This window comes from Cololabis saira, chromosome 12, assembly GCF_033807715.1.
Source record: "Cololabis saira isolate AMF1-May2022 chromosome 12, fColSai1.1, whole genome shotgun sequence".
In the NCBI taxonomy this organism is placed as follows: Eukaryota; Metazoa; Chordata; class Actinopteri; order Beloniformes; family Belonidae; genus Cololabis; species Cololabis saira.
In genome coordinates, this window is record NC_084598.1 from 24,187,622 (window position 1) to 24,203,953 (window position 16,332).

The following is a 16,332-nucleotide window of genomic DNA, read 5'->3' on the forward strand; positions in this document are numbered from 1 at the left end:
TATTGTATGTCAGTGTGCATTGGTCTCCCAGTTTTTATCTTTGTTTGTTTTTATTATGCCTATTTTAAGCACTTTGTATTTCATGTACCTGGATGAAAGGTGCTATACAAATAAAATGTGATTGATTGACTGAACTTGTGCAGTTGCATTAGCCGTTGCCTCCTTTCCTTTGGCTGCCAGTCTACACTGTCGAGCAAATGACGAATATCACATATCCAACACATCTCTGCGAAGCCCATATGGCCCTCTGTACAGTATAATTACGTTGATTGCATGCGTCTGACTGGGCTGTTGCGTCCTGGTCGTGCCGCTAGGGGGCGCTGCTCCACTGCAGACCCGGCCTGCGCGCTCCGTCTCCGTCCAGGCTGGGCAGCTCCGGCAGGAGCGCACCGACAGTCTGCGTGGCTCCCCGACAGAAGCGCACCTCTGTCCCGCACACCACTGGCCTCAGTGTCGCCTCAGCACTTTCTCCAAACAGGATACAAAACAAGATCCAGTGTGTTAATCAAAAACTTCTCTTTGGGGGGCTTTTTCCTGCCTTGCCACCATGGCTGAGTAACTTTGTGCGCAAAGATTAGAGCAGAGCAGCGGAACTTTGAGCGGACCTTCTCTCGTACCGGAGTAGCAGTGGAGAGGGGGATGCGAGCCTCTCCTGGGTGTCGGAGAGCGGAGCGGCTATGAGGAGCGAGGCTCACCTGCTGGGTTAACAGAACGAGACCGCACCGCACCAACAGGTATGGACCTAAAGCCTGAATTATGGTTCCGCGTTAAATCGACGCAGAGCCTACGCCGTAGGGAACGGCGTAGTTTACGCGGCGACGCGCACCGTACGATGCCCGTATCCGCGTACTCTATGCCGTAGGCGCTGCGTCGGTGTAACGCGGAACCATAAATCAGCCATGAAGCCGTCGCACCTGCAGCACAGCGGCTTCTGTTTAACTGCTGGAAAAGTGAGCGTGACTAAAGTACACGGTCCGCATGATGAGCGTGGACATAAGTGCGTTACAATTTAGTGATTTTCCCGGATTTTAATTGGAGCTCATTTACGCACGAAATGGACTGCGCTTCATCCGATCCGTTTTTTGTTTTTTTTTAGAGAGAGAAGGAGGAGATTTTAAGAAGCCGAGAGAGTCGTGTAAAAAAAAGGCTTAACACACACCAGCCGGCTCTGCAATCTTTTTCACTTGCACGGTTGTGATTTTATAGCGAAGACAAATGATTGCGGCTGTTTCAGGTGTTGCACAGGGCTTGCCTCCCTCCCATAGTCGTCCCTGTCAGACACACTCAGAGAGTGTGTGTGTGTGTGTGTGTGTGTGTGTGTGTGTGTGTGTGTTGGGGGTGGTGGGTGGCTCAGGTAGGCTAGAGCTGTTAAAACTACCTATGCAATCATGCACCGGTCTTTAGGCTTAGCTGCAGTTTGGCACTTGCCTGGTTTTAATTATTCATTATTTTAATGACTTTTACTGATCGATTTTCATTGGCTGATATGTTTCCCGAGCTGTTAAATTTTAAGCATATTGTCACTTTATTTCAGAGAGAGATAATGAACCTGCCTGATTATTACCCCCTCTCCGTGACTCACTATCTCATACTTTTAGAATTCACTTAAAATAGTTGAAATCTGTGGAGGCTGGTTGAAATGGTGAAAATTCATGCAGGAAAGAATAGAAGGTACCTGGCTGCTGCATGGCCCCAGCAGCACCTGATGCACTGCTGTTGAGCGATATTTTGTTACTGTCACAACACAAAGCACAAGGTCTGGCAGCAAGCAGAAGCCATGAGTTGCTGAACCTGAGAAGCAGACACCTTTAGACCTGAATATGTTCACGCCGTTGGAGGCAGCGTCATCGTTTTAGTTTTAGCGGCTCAGGTCGTAAAAAGGCCAGACTCTTTGTGCAAACAGTCTGCGTCCATCTAAATAAGAAGACGGTGAGGCCAACTGTGAATATGTCTCGGAGATGCTCCTGCTCCCTCTCTCTGCACAGAAGTGGAGTGAGGGAGTTACAGAATGAGCAGAATTGACAGTGAGGCGAGACTGACAGGAGAGGAAGGAGGCAGGGAGGCGGTGAGTGGAGCAGCTAGGGAGTTTGGATTGGATTTCAGAGGTTTATGGGGAGATACTTGGATGCATTAAAGGAAACAAATGTGTGGTCACTCATTGGCCGCTCCAGGAATGGTTCTCAAATGTATTTTTAATGTGACCACAAAAAGATACAAATCACCATATGCTGTTAATGTCGCAACTTCATTCAATAAGCAGTTTTGGTTTAGTACTCACATTATTAACCACAGTGAGACAGACGTATCAAACTGATGATTTGGACGATGGAAATAGAGATAAAGAGAAAAAGAAAAAAAATCAGGTCAACTAAGAACTAGGTTTTGCACAAGCAGGAAATAACACTGTTTAGACTCTTATTTCAAGTAATTGAATAAAGCCTGTTTGGATTTCTACAAGTTATATAACTACAATAGTTGTATATGGTTGCAAATGTTCTTTTATGTCACATAGAAAACATTTAGTAACTACAGTCTTCTCCCTGATACAGCCTACACTCACTCTTATTGCTTGAATATGAATCGCAGTGCCGGCTAAATCACATTATATTTCCATTATGAGAAGAATGGGGGAAAAAAAAGAGAAATCACATGAGATAGAGCGGATGTGATATTGAGAAAACAAGCTTTCGGGAAGTACATTTAAGGGATGATTTCATATTATATTAACAGAACGGCAAAATTGTGGAAAAAAATTAGGACAGACAGTTAGTGAAGAGTACTACTCAAGCATACCATGTTATCTTTATGCACTTTTAAGCTTATTTGCGTAACCTTTGCCGCTCACTGCTGCATAATCTGGTCCTTCACTTGTTTTTAATGTGCTGGCCTCAGATCTGCATCAACTGTGATGCTAACTAGGTCTTTCGCTGTGTCTGCTCATCTAAACAGATTCCATTATCCGAGCTGCTGCTGATATTTGAAAACCTCACAACGCTCAGCCTGTCATCTCCTGCTGTATCATAGCTTCAAATCTTTCAAAATAAACCTGGCAGCAGCTCTATGCCATCCTGCTCTTCTTCTTTTTTGCCTGTTCATTTTTCTTTGCATTGGGGAATGGAGTGGACTTGACGTGGCCTTTCATTTGAACTGAGAAGTCCGGAATTTTGTGTTTTTCATGGGAAACTCTGAAGGGAAACAAAAAACAGACATTTATGTTTCCCACTGTTGTTAGACCACACTTCAGAAAGTTTTGGCCTTGACCGGAGAGCGCTAAACCGTGAGAGAATTACATGAATAATTGCAGCTTATTCCAGAGCTTATTGGGACCAACTGGTCCGACTGACCACGTTTCTATCTGTCCTTGTTTTGTATACACATTCAGTTGAACACCACAGCTCAGGTCACCCTCCATAAATCAGTTCTAAAAGAATCATTCCCAAAATATCTGTGAAAGCTTCCAGCTGAAACTGCTTTTGTTTGGAATCTTTAGTTATTTATTACATTTGATTTTCTAATGAGGCCCATGTTCAAATGCTGCAAAAGTATATGAGATGTGTCACAGTCCCCCTTTGAATGATTGACTGTTTTGAATGCAGTCTGTGTCAGCATCTGAAAAATGTGCTCCAGGTATCTCACTTTGCTAGTGATGAAAATAATTGAGGGGTTTTAATTGAAGGCACTTTGCGTAAAAACAATGAGCAGTAATGAAACATTTGGTGTAATTTGTCATCTTTTTTGGAAGTTTTAGTCTTAAATTTGGACTAATCCAAGTAATTAGAAAGTGCAAAGTATGAGGCTGGAGCTTCTTTAAAAGCATCTTCACATGTGTATTTAAACGGTAGCTCATGTTTTTCCTCTATTAGCAAAAAAGAAAACAACTTTTGGAAAATGAATGTCAATACAAAATGAGTAACGTGGAGGATGTTTCTTTTCAGTGCTGGACTCATAAGCCAAAGGGTGTTTTAAAGACATTAACTCTGCTTTTTACAGAAAGCACAGTGGTTTCCACTGTTTTGTGCTTTTCTTCAAATTTCACATGAAATTGGTCAGAGTGGGAAGCTGAAAAGAGTTTAAAAGCCTTGGCTTGGTTGTTTAAGCACTCTTATCATAGCTTTTTCATAAAATAACTTTATAGTTGTCAAGGAGGTTGTAGTGAGGACCCAGATGCAGGAGAGCAGGAGTTCCCAAAAACTGTGATTTATTCAACAGAACCAAAGACGCTGCTAAGCAGGATACAAAAACCAAACTGTGAACAAGAATCCAAAACTATGACAAAACCTGATGGGAAAACCATGGAGGGCAAAACAGTACGGACCAGCAAGGAGCAGGGGAAAGACAAGACTATATACACAAAGGTTAACGAGACACAGGTGCAGACGATCAGGGCAGATGGGAAACAGGAAGTTCAGACAAGAACTTAAACACAAGGACATGGGCTTCAAAATAAAACAGGAAATGTCAACATGAAATGTCAAACCCTGACAAAAGTAAAGTTTGACAAAATGTTAGTAAGAAATTCAGATACTTCCAATATCTGAATTTATAATGAAATCATGTAGCTGATTGCTGCAGACTGAACAAGTTTAACTTTATTTGTTTATTTGCATTGAAAGCAGGGTTGGCAATCTGTGTAGCTCCCAGATGCTCAGAGAGATGCATTTTAATGCCAGATGTAAAGTGACACACTGCGATGTGTCCACTTTAGGTGCAGGTTGTGCCTAAGCCCAAGTCTTCCCTCGACCCTCAACTATACTTACCTCTAAACTTAATTCTCAAACTGTCTCCTTAAAGGGGCATGATAAAAGATGTATGTGTTTTTCTAGTCCTGTTGTCTCTTATACCACAAGATTCATTCACCTAGTCGATCACACAGTCCTACAGTGCTTTTTAAACTATATAGTTTATATCACTCATATAACAAAGGAACATTTTTCACAAAGACTTTTAGATACATGGACCATATAGACCTCGATTCATACATGTCCTGTGCTACCTCATGATCCAAAAAGACAGATCAAAATGTAGTTACCTTGATAGTTTAAAGCTCAACCAGTTTTTCTAGAAGATGCCTGGATAACTATATAGCAAACCTTGGGCCATTTTACTGTAGGCATGTCCAAACCTTTTTTAAAAGTTGTAGATTTGAGTGGCTGTGATCAACCCTTAGGTTTGTCTTTCCACCTGGAGGCTCTATGACATCACAACCACAAGCACATACACGAACAGAAATCCTCAAAAATACTTCAAACCTGGATGTTTTCATATTTTGCAGCCTCACAGGTTAACAAATATTCTCCCTTTTTCAATATTTATCTCACAATTTCTTCTTTTATCCATCTCTTCTACCAATAAGCCCTCTGAGCCCCGGGGATAATGTCAGAGCATCAGTCCAGAGGAAGACATAATAAGAGAGCAAGGTAGGAAGAAAGAGACAGGCGAGACAAAAGAGAGCAACCTAAAGAAAGAAGTACAGTTTCTGTCCCATAAAAGGAGATCTCTATCATCATGATTAGAAAAGCACCAGGAAAAAAAAGAATCACAAAGAAAAAAGTACCCAAACATAAGGAAATACAAACAGCACAAGAAAACTGCAGGGGATAAATGAAAATAAATAAAAAGCATGTGTCCTATAAAAAGGTGTGCTGTATTTCACTGGCCATCTCCAGCAGCTGCGGATGATGTGTTGAGGCCCTACGGGGACGAGTAGCCACTCTAAATGTGTGTAACCCACATAAAGAAATTGTTTCTGGGAGATTGGGGCTTGTAAATTCATTCCTTATCTGCCAGCCTTGTTCTTATCCTGCCTCCCAAAGGTGAGCTATAACATCCAAGCACATATATTTTAGATTCTTTCTCTGTCTGGCTGCAAATACGCACGCACTTCTTTCACCAACCAACCAGACCGTGTGTGCAATTTTTGCAGGATGCTTAGATAAATATACTTTTTTCTTTTTTAACACCCATTCTTTTTGTCAGGGAATACACGTTCACAGAAATGCACACCCATTCCCCTTTTACTCCCAAATGGCTTGCGTAGGACAGGAACGGTGACAGCTGCAACAACATCAGTGCCTGCTGTGGAACAGAACAGAGTCAGAGAGAAACGGCGTCAGATGCTGCGCTCAAAGCTCCAGGATTACCTTAGCCTGAACAAACTCCATTACTGCCTCTATTACCCAGGCATACACAGCCTGGAAAAGAGCACTTTGCAGAACCACTGTTTACACAGCACCTCGCTGCCCCACGCTGGTTCCCTCCACTACAGTTCAATGATGGGGTGAAGATAGTTTCAGGGGAAACATGAAGCTTTTATTTGACTGGCAGTCGTTATCTCATCAAAGCTGTTGTGCAGTGCAGTAGCAATATAGTCTGCCAAGTGGTCAAATTATGAAAAACAAAAAGGTCTGGATCATAGCTTTGAATCATTTGGGTCAGTTAACAGGGAGGGACAAAAAAATGTTAAGATTTGCTGCTATTCTGTGTTGGAAATTACTTTCATTTTACTCTTTGCGTGGAATCGACTCATTCAGACAAAATAACCTATAATAATGCATTTTTAAGGCAAAACCTTAGTAAAAACAGAACCAACTTCCATTTAGTTCTGTTTAGGAGGTCATATAATAGTCATAGCTATGTTTTCATGAGTTTATTTCACATCTACAAAAAGAGCAAGAACTGTCTTTGAAAAATGTCCTTAACAATTTTCAAATTTTTTGAACACCGCTCTAGTGTCACTTAAAAGGTTGCTTTGAAAGCTTTGTGTTTGAGTTTTGGCTGCCATCGTCTTTGTTTTTGGAGCCAAATGTGACTATTTTTGAATAAGAGGATCAAGCTGAAGGGTTAAACCTGGCACCTATCTTTGAAGCGCTATACTCATTCAGTTATGCTTTGTCAGATGACCACTGGCACCAATCAGAATTAATGAATTGAGCTGGTGGCATCAAAGAGACTTGTGGGAAAAATGTATTGATTTAATTTTTCAGGAGAGAGGTTGATGCTTTTTGAATGGGAGTCCGGTGGTGCCTGAAATGTTTTGAAGACCGTAAATAGTGAACACTTGAAGGCACATTAACTTCACTCCAAACTTTATGCAGACTGGACATAAAAGTGTGGGTAACCATCATTGTTTTGGGCTGTTCTGTACCTACCTACACAAGCATCCATGGATTACATCAACAACTATTTAATCAGTATATTAGTTATCTGCTTTCAAAGACACAGTGGACCCGGTTTTGTAACTTACAAAATTGGATTTGCAACAACCACATTTTATGTTTGCTGTTTGGACTGAACAACTTCAGTTTCAAATATGTTCCTGTTAGTATTTTAAAATCCTGTGGCTTAGGCAAATGACAGAACAACATGGTTAAAACATCTAAAGGTTGGTCAGCCTGAACAGAACACATCATCAAATACTCTCCAAAGCTTCTCAAACCAGGGTGCAATGCATGATGATATTTTTCCCTGAGGTAGGGCACATCTTCTGTACAATCCATCCAGTGTACCCCCTAGCCAGTTTGTAGTGAACTATTTAGTGAGGGAAAAGTTATTATTGAAGTCTTTTGTGAAACAGAGTGGTTGACTCAGATTATTCAGAACTTCCAATCAGCTGACCAATCAGAGCAGACCAGGCCTGCAGGGAGGGTCTCCTTGAATAGACGGAAGCTAAAATCTAAGGTGACTAGGAGTGCTAGGATAAAAGGGGCACACTCAAATAGCATCTATTATTGTGATCAAGGCTAAAGAACTCTTCACAAGATGTCTCTCATTCACTCATTCTGTGCAATAGCTATTTTTTTCTCTTTAATCACACACTGATGAACATATTGGGTACAAGGTCGAGGTTCAGTGTCTTACTCAAAGAGACATTGTCACATAGAGGGGGTGGTGCTCAAACCACCATTCATTCAATGTTATACACTATAAGGGAAATATAGTCAATACAGTAATGTTCACAGCCAGTGGCAGAAAATGACCAAAAGTTTCTTCTCTGAGTAATCAGGGTATGTCATCAGAGCAGCGGTGAGTGCTGTGTGCAAGTGCTGGAAAGTTTTCCAAGGCCATGTGATTGGACTCCCAAGCATACAATGCTGAAGAATTTGTGCATATTGCATTAGTGGATATTCAGAAGGTTAATAAAGGAAACAAGTGAGTGTGTGATTCAGTCCTGAGCAGATGCAACGTAAGAATGTGTATTTCTATGTCTGAAGTGAGGGATGAACTGCCATGTATCTGAGTTGAAAGTCATCCATCATCCTCATCAGTAACTCAGGGGTCCTGTCATTACACGTTTCCCTTCATTTACTCTGTTAATCGCCATCTCTCCTGACCAAGCTTGCTGTGGCCACTGTCTCACTATCAGCCTCTCAGAAATGTCCCTTTCTGCCCAAGCTTAAGCATTATTGTTTATATGCGCTGCAGTGAACACATTAGTGAACTCATTGGTGCTACATCCAGGGCATATTCTCCAGGTTCACCAGTGCGTTCACTCTGCTGCTAGTCTATGCCATTACATTCAATTTGGCACAAAATAAGGCCCAAGCAAGCAGTATTTACAAGGTTAATAGCTTAGCACTGAATGATTTATGATAACGTTACCACATAATGAGTAAGTGGTGTTTTTTTTTTTTGTTTTAAGCATTTTAATAAGCTTTTAACTTGCAGTAAGCTGCTATGAATAACATCTCAATAATCAGTCAAGGGAGCTCCACTAGGTACCACCCCTTTATATTGTCTCTTTTTACTCAGTCAGAATATTGGATGCTAATGCATGTCTGTCTAATATCCTTTTATCTAAGCAGTGTACATGACGGAAACCATTAATGAAGTGTAGACTGCATGATGGAATCTGGCCACAGAAACAGGTAAACAGAAGCAAACAGAAGCTAAATAGATCACTTGCCTGTCAAACAAGCAGCTTATGTGTTTTTCACTGTCAAACAGAAACCACACAAAGCTGCTTGTTCTCTTTTGTTCTGTGTCTCTGTAAATGCGTTTTATCGGCGTGTTACTCCGGGAAGTTTTGCTTTAATTGCGAGGCTGATTCGCAGGAAACTGGCAATAATTCGGAAACCATGCAAGTAGATTCATGGCAGTCAGGTTAACTATCACTGCTATTATAGTATCCCGTTTTCTGTGACATGTTGCAGCTTCTTAAGAAGGTAGCTTGATTTGTAGATTTCGGAGCGGCTACAGGTTCTGCTAACGAGTTTGCAGAACCTCTGGTTTCTACCACAGTGTGAGTCAGGAGATGGAATTACTTTCAGCACGCAGACAGTGTAGCTGCGGCTGTTTTAGTTCTGACTCAGTCTGATGGCAAAGTGTCGTTGTTAAGACGTCAGAGCTGCGCCACACCTGAAAACAATCGGGTGACTTTCTTTGCCTTCAAATAGACAGTAATCACTAGGGCCATTAGGCCTGCAAATATGGCCTTATCTGGTGTGTGTGTCTGTGTGTGTGTGTGTGTGTGTGTGTGTGTGTGTGTGTGTGTGTGTGTGTGTGTCTGTGTGTGTGTGTGTGTGTCCCGTTCTGAGGTATATTTGTTGGAGTCATTTCCTGTTGATCTTGATGGTGAAATAAAAAAACACAAAAAAAATAGTGATTGCAAATATTGTTCCAATTTAAGTGAATGGTTAAGTACACACAACCACAATCTCAACTAGAGTGTGGAACAATGTCGTCAGCATCACTGTTGGAGAAATTTGATAAATGATCAAAGATTGAAAGCTTATCAAATTACAGCTGGGATCCCGTTCTCTCCACTGTGGTGCTAAAAGATGGACAGCTCAGAGGCTGTTCTTCCCACTGTGCTCTTATTATCAGTCATATTTCTTATTGAAAGAATAAATAAAAAGTTAAATCATAGCTTATTAATGTTATGCTTTCTGACTAAGTCTTTTTGTAATCTATTTGATATTCTAGGGAACGCTTCCTGCGGAAATCACCAAGTCTTGTCTATCAGCTATGACTTGATAGGCATTCATTTGACATATCGAGATTAAAATTGCCCAAAATATTAATATGAAATACAAAATAGTCTGCAAAACGGTCTTTGGTGGTACTGGGCTTTCTGAAGTTTGACATTCACTGATGTTGGTTTTGTATTCAAGTGGTTGATTCCCTTAGCCCCTCTTTTCTCTGTGGGATTTTGAGAACCCTCATCCTACTGGTTCTTTTTTCCTGTCTGTGCGCAATATACAGAAGTCTAGTCAATTACAAAAATGTATTTTGGGGCCTAGCCACAGCTGGAACATTGCAGCATGTCTGGCCTCACAGTTTATGGGATATCATAACTTTGTAGTGTGGATGCTCACATCAGTTTATGTAGTAGTTTTTCTTGAGTTGTGGAAGCTCTTTAAGGGGAGCTCCAGTCACTGATGAACTGAGTCACTATTGACAGAATATAATGAGAGTGGTAAACTCACCCACTCTGCCTTATCTTTCTTTAATAGTTTCATCTCTGTTTTTGCTTGCCTCTAGCCCTGGGCCTGTTTGCTGGATGCCCGTGTTTATCTTTGTCTTCCCTTTTATCTTGTATTCTTTGATTATGTCCTTACATGTGGAACCACCAGCTATTTTACAGCTGCCTCATTAGGTTGTCAGGCAAGCCCAGAGCGCACACAATTATATCTAATTATGCAATTATGAATCCGGTATAAAGTGTTATATTCTGTACACTAGTATGTTTGACTTGGAACACACACACAGCAGTAATTAGTACAGTTTTGTGGATGGTTGTGTTGTGTGTATGTGTGTGTGTGTTTGTGTTTGTGTGTGTAAATTTTATATACTTTTATATCCACATAATAACCAATTGTGGTTGGTGAAGTTTTCCGCTGAAATATGTGCTCAAATTTACTGCGTGATAGCAACACAAGTTCAAATTCTAACAATGAAAAGGACAATATCTTCCCTTTAGTTGATGTTGCATGGTGAATCATGGTATCTAATAGGGGTGTAACGGTATATGTATTTGTATTGAACCGTTCGGTATAGCGTGTTCGGTTCGGAACGGAGGCGTACCGAACGAGTTTCTAGACGGACATATTAAGTAGAGGACCGCACGTTGTGGAGCAGAGCGCTGCTGCAGCTGCACATGCAGTTGCGCCAGTTGCGTTCTATAATACATCCATGAGTTGCGCTCACACGAGAAATTATTTCTAGTAAGTATTAAGATTAAAGAAAAAAGCACTAACTAATGAAGAACTAAAGAGCTAAGCACATAATTGTGACAAGTCCAGTGTTTCCCCTACCATCGAGACCCCCCGCCAGGCCTAAAAAAAAACAATGATCATTTACGTTTATGAGCGCCTCTGCAGCGCTGTTCTGCAACGGGAGTCAACCTGCTTCATTGCCTAGTAAAGCCTGAATTATGGTTCGGCGTTAAATCGACGTAGAGCCTACGCCGTAGGGTACGCAGCGACGTGCACCGTACGGCCGCTGGCCGCGTACCCTATGCCGTAGTCTCTGCGTTGGTGTAACGCGGAACCATAAATTAGCCTTAACGATGCGAGTACCGCTGCTGAGAGCGCGGGCATATTATTATACATTATGGGATGTATAAAGTTTGTAGCCAGCGAACTATGGCGCCGGCCAAAAAAAGAAAAAATATCGCGGGCGACAGACATTATATAAAGAAATGTTTCTGCCAGATACGTGTGTTTGTGTTTGCATGTGACGCTGCAGGGAAGCATGAGGGAAAACACAGCCCGACGACCCACCATGCGTCCGCGGGGTCCTAGCGCCGGCACACGTAGAGCCAATGTTATTTTGTGTGTGTGTAATAAACAACTAGCACGTTTATATTTTGCATTTTGTTTTCTTACTGTACCGAAAATGAACCGAACTGTGACCTCCAAACCGAGGTACGTACCGAACCGAGATTTTTGTGTACCGTTACACCCCTAGTATCTAAATACCATTTGCTGCGGGCATTTTTTGGTGGCTTCTGCATACCTGACACTTGGTGATGAGAAACAGAACCAGAACCTCTGTTCTACTGCGTCTCATGAGGAAACAGTAATTTTAATGAATAACCAGTTCATCAGTTCCTCTGGTTCCTCCTTCTTGCTTTGAGCTTCCTGGGTGAGGGGACCATGAGTGGGGCATGGGCGTTGCACTTTGCCTCCTGTGGGGCGGTGGCAGGGTGTGGGAGTTGGTGCCCCCTGCCTATGTGCCTTTCCCTTGGTGCTGCAGGTGTGTCCCGCTGCCTTCCCTGGATTCTGGGGTGGTCCGCTTTCCATCTGCCTTGGGGAGTGGTAGCCTACGTTTACCTGTATCCTTGGGGGGGCTGGCTGGCCTAGACGTTTTCAGATGGGCTGGAGAGGAAATCCAGTGCACTGGTGAAGGTCTGCTGGTTGACACTGACCTAACACACCAGCACCAACTATGATTCGGCCTGAAGTACTGGTTGTTGTCATGAATTGCTGCTGAAGTAGTGTATTTTTGGAGTTACTGTATATATAGGTGTGTGTGATATGATGATATTAGATTGTGAAGGATAACAACGTAAAGATGATCTTTCAAACTGCAGAGACCATGGGATCATCTAGGGTACATTCTATAAATTGCAGTTCTATACTGATCATCTTGACGTCATCAAACTGACCGACCGATCATGAATTACGGTTAGTGACGTGCTTTCCTACCTGCCTCCTTTTTTGTGTGTGCAGCGGTAGCGCATGGAGAGCGATGGCTGAAAGCCAAACGGAGTTGGTCGCAAAAAAGAATTCCACCTCATTTATATGGAATTGGTTTGGATTTTCTGCAAGTGATCAAGCTCCAGCTAATGTAATTTGCAAAGTGTGCAAAGAAACCATTTGCTCATCGGGTGGTAACACGACAAATCTGTTTAATCACCTGAAGAGGAAGCACCCCAAGCAGTATGCTGAGAGGCAAACAGCGAGGGGCCCTACGGCACCGCAGGCAGAGGCAGCAGCTAGCATGAGACCAAAGCAGAAAACATTAAAACAGGCATTTGACAAGTCAGGCAAGCGATGAAAGAGGTAACAGAAGCTTTTGCCTTTTATCTTGCAAAGGATATGGTACCGTTCAAGATGGTAGAAAATTAGGGGTTTTTCTTTTTCCAATTTAAGATCGTGATAAAAATCAAAATCGGGATTTTATATAAATAAAATTATATAATATTTTTGCTATATCGCCCACCCCTATATATATATATATATATATATATATATATATATATATATATATATATATATATATATATATATATAGCCTATATAGTGTGTGTATGTACAGCGCCAATGGTGGGTAAAATTTCTGTTTGGCGAGTAAATCAAGGAGCCACAGCCACACTGGCACGTAAATGTTTCTACCATTACACATTTTTAGATTAAAGCCCACTATTATCTCTGGATGAAGAACGCATGTTTAACGCATGCTGGGCAATGTAAATGCAAAGTGTGTTTTTGCTTCCCTGGTGCCTGAAGTGGAGTTGAGGGGCGGGAAGTGAGTCGGGAGGCATTATGGAGTGGTACTACGTAGGGCTGCAACTAACGACTATTTTAATAGTCGACTCAACTCAACTTTATTTATAAAGACTAGTCACCGACTATTGAAACGATTAGTCGACTAATCGGATAATTAGTAATTTTTTTAAAGTTTAGTATGAGGTTGCTTTAATTATGTGGCAAATGATAATAAACACAAGAAAGATGGCACTAGAGCCCTGCTAAAGCGGGACTGTTTTCTTCATCCAGCTCCCGCAAGAGAAATGTCCAGACAAATCTATCTGATGCAAATCCATCATTGTCATCATCACACAAGCTATTTCGCCTTTCCTGCACGCATCAATTATGTGATTGAGGTTAAAGCAACGAGAGTAGCTGTGATTGGCTCAAATAATACTAATAAATAACATGAAATAAACAAAGTTAACAAATGAAACAAATTAATTTAACAAATGAAAATAGGCTTAATACCAAGGCGAGTCCGTTTCGTTCAACACTCCGACGTGCTTTCTCTTCAAATGCATTACCAACGTGCTCCTGTGAAAAGCAAGGTCGGCTTTGTAAACCTTGCAAGTCATCTTTTTATTTGCCGTATCGAGGCTAAAATGCTCCCAAACCTTTGAAGTTTTATTACCCGCAGCTGCGCTGAGACGCTATCGTGCATACGCGACTCTCGGCAGAGATTGTATTGAAGTGAGATGCCTCACTCCATTGGAAAAACACGTCTGGCGACAATTGTCGCCAATGGAATTCATCATCGACAATTTTGATTATCGATTTTTGTCGACAACGTCGATGAATCGTTGCAGCCCTAGTACTACTTAACATGACGACCCACTGTTTAGTTGGCCTCACCAATATCAGAAGAGCTGGATGGTGCAGGAGACAGAGGGGGTGGCGGATTCATGCTGAACAACAATGGGATTTGCATAGTGACCTTGGGTTATTCGCCAATGTGTCAAATGGTACATAAAACTGCGTTTTGGGAAGCTTGTGTCCCTTAGACTAACACACACACACACACACACACACACACACACACACACACACACACACACTTATAAATTATGATAAAAATGATTCTGCCTCAACTTTTCTCTGGACTCTTATTTCAGTTTGTATTCAACTGTCACGGTTGCGGTTGTTGAGGACCCAAACGCAGGAGGCAGGAGTTCACCCAAAGCACTTATTCAGCCAAAAACAAACCAAAAGCGCTGCTGAGCAGGATCAAAAAAAGGCAGACCAAAAACCAGAACTTAAACAGGATCACAAAACTTGACATGCCACATGGAGGGAGGAAACAGTACGGGCCAGCAAGGAGCAGGGGAAAGACAAGACTAGATATACACAGGGGATAACGAGACACAGGTGCAGACAATCTGGGCAGATGGGAAACAGGAGGGACAGAACTGAAACTCAAAACAGGGGGAATGGTCAAACCCTGACATCAACATAATAATCTTACGGAGCCCCTCTGGTGACATTTGAAAAAAAATAAAATAATGCGTGGCCACGAGTTAATATCTCATGGCCACTCATTAATTATCTCGTGGCCACGCATTGATTATCTCGTGGCCATGAGATATTAACTTGTGGCAACGAGTTTTTAATGCGTGGCCACGCATAATTTTATTTTTTTCAAATGTCACCAAAGGGGCTCCGTACTATCTCAATGATATGTGTATATATACATATACATAAGCATGTCAACAGGCATGACAAATGTACTATCAGTGAAAAAAGGTGAGTCAAGACACAATATACAGGCAAACAACACTATCAAAACACTCCGGTGCTAATAAGGCTCAGGTAAGGACAGTCAGGACAGACCAACCCAACAAAGAAGTCACACACGAGGGAAAGTGTCTTAAAAATAACACATGAACTCTACATATAGAATATAATGAGTTTAGCAACTAAAGCACAAGTAACCCAAGACTAATAAGACAACAGGACACAGCAAGAATCAATTAATCTCACATTAGAAATCCAAAGACCATGACAAATGAAAGGCCATATTAAATTGCTTGGTTGTTATTCATCAAATAATAAGCTAAATGAATCCAGTGTTTCGGTAATTCATTTTAATACACAAATCCTACAATGAAAAAGATTTCTAAAAATTATTTGACATTACTTATGTCAGGAACTCACTGCAGATACGTCACCATATATCACACTGGTCTTGCTCTGGCTTTGATCACTAATTACATTACTTTTTTAAGAAAGTGTGAGCACTCCTGCTCTTAATATGTACCTTTCAAATCTTCTAGCGCAGCTGAAGCTTTTCTATTTTTTCTGTTTTTTCAGCAGACATGTTTTACGGCAGCACCTCAATAAATCAGATTTTAAAAAAAGCTCTGTGGAAGAGGGGAATGAGCTACAGTAGGTGGTGCACTTCAGTGTGTCATGTTTCTCTGCAGATGCTATTGAGGAAAGCTGGTGAGGCCGTGAGTGTGTGTGTATGTGTGTGTGTGTGTGTGTGTGAGATGACTCTGACAGTAATACAAGCAGTATCCAGCACCCCGTCCTAGGGATCACATTCTTAAAGTGGTTTCTCTTACTAATCTCCTCCTAATATGCAATATTATGACACTGCCATTAGCCACAGCACTCTGAGGGAACATTCAGGAATAAGAAGTCTAGCTTTGCACATGCATACAAACTCACAATCTCTGAGTCGGTTTTAAGTATTAATGTGTAGATTTTTTTATATAAACAATGTTCGGCTCGGAAAGAAACGACACATCAGGGATGTCTTTAGCACTTTCTGTTTAGCGCTCAAAAGCGCCGGTGTTGGTCCCTTCAGCAGAAAGCTGTTTATTGAACACATAATGAAACCATATATTTCTGCTACAGA

At 41.6% G+C, this 16,332-nt stretch overlaps 1 protein-coding gene across 1 annotated transcript in view; it reads left to right on the top strand.

Moving 5' to 3' along the window:
- Positions 1 to 411: 411 nt before the first annotated feature.
- Positions 412 to 16,332, top strand: part of LOC133456475 (chemokine-like protein TAFA-2) — a 116,959-nt gene continuing 101,038 nt past the window's right edge. The window contains exon 1 of the mRNA XM_061734954.1: positions 412 to 734. The gene's annotated coding sequence lies outside the window, so the exon portion shown is untranslated. The remainder of the gene's footprint in view (positions 735 to 16,332) is intronic.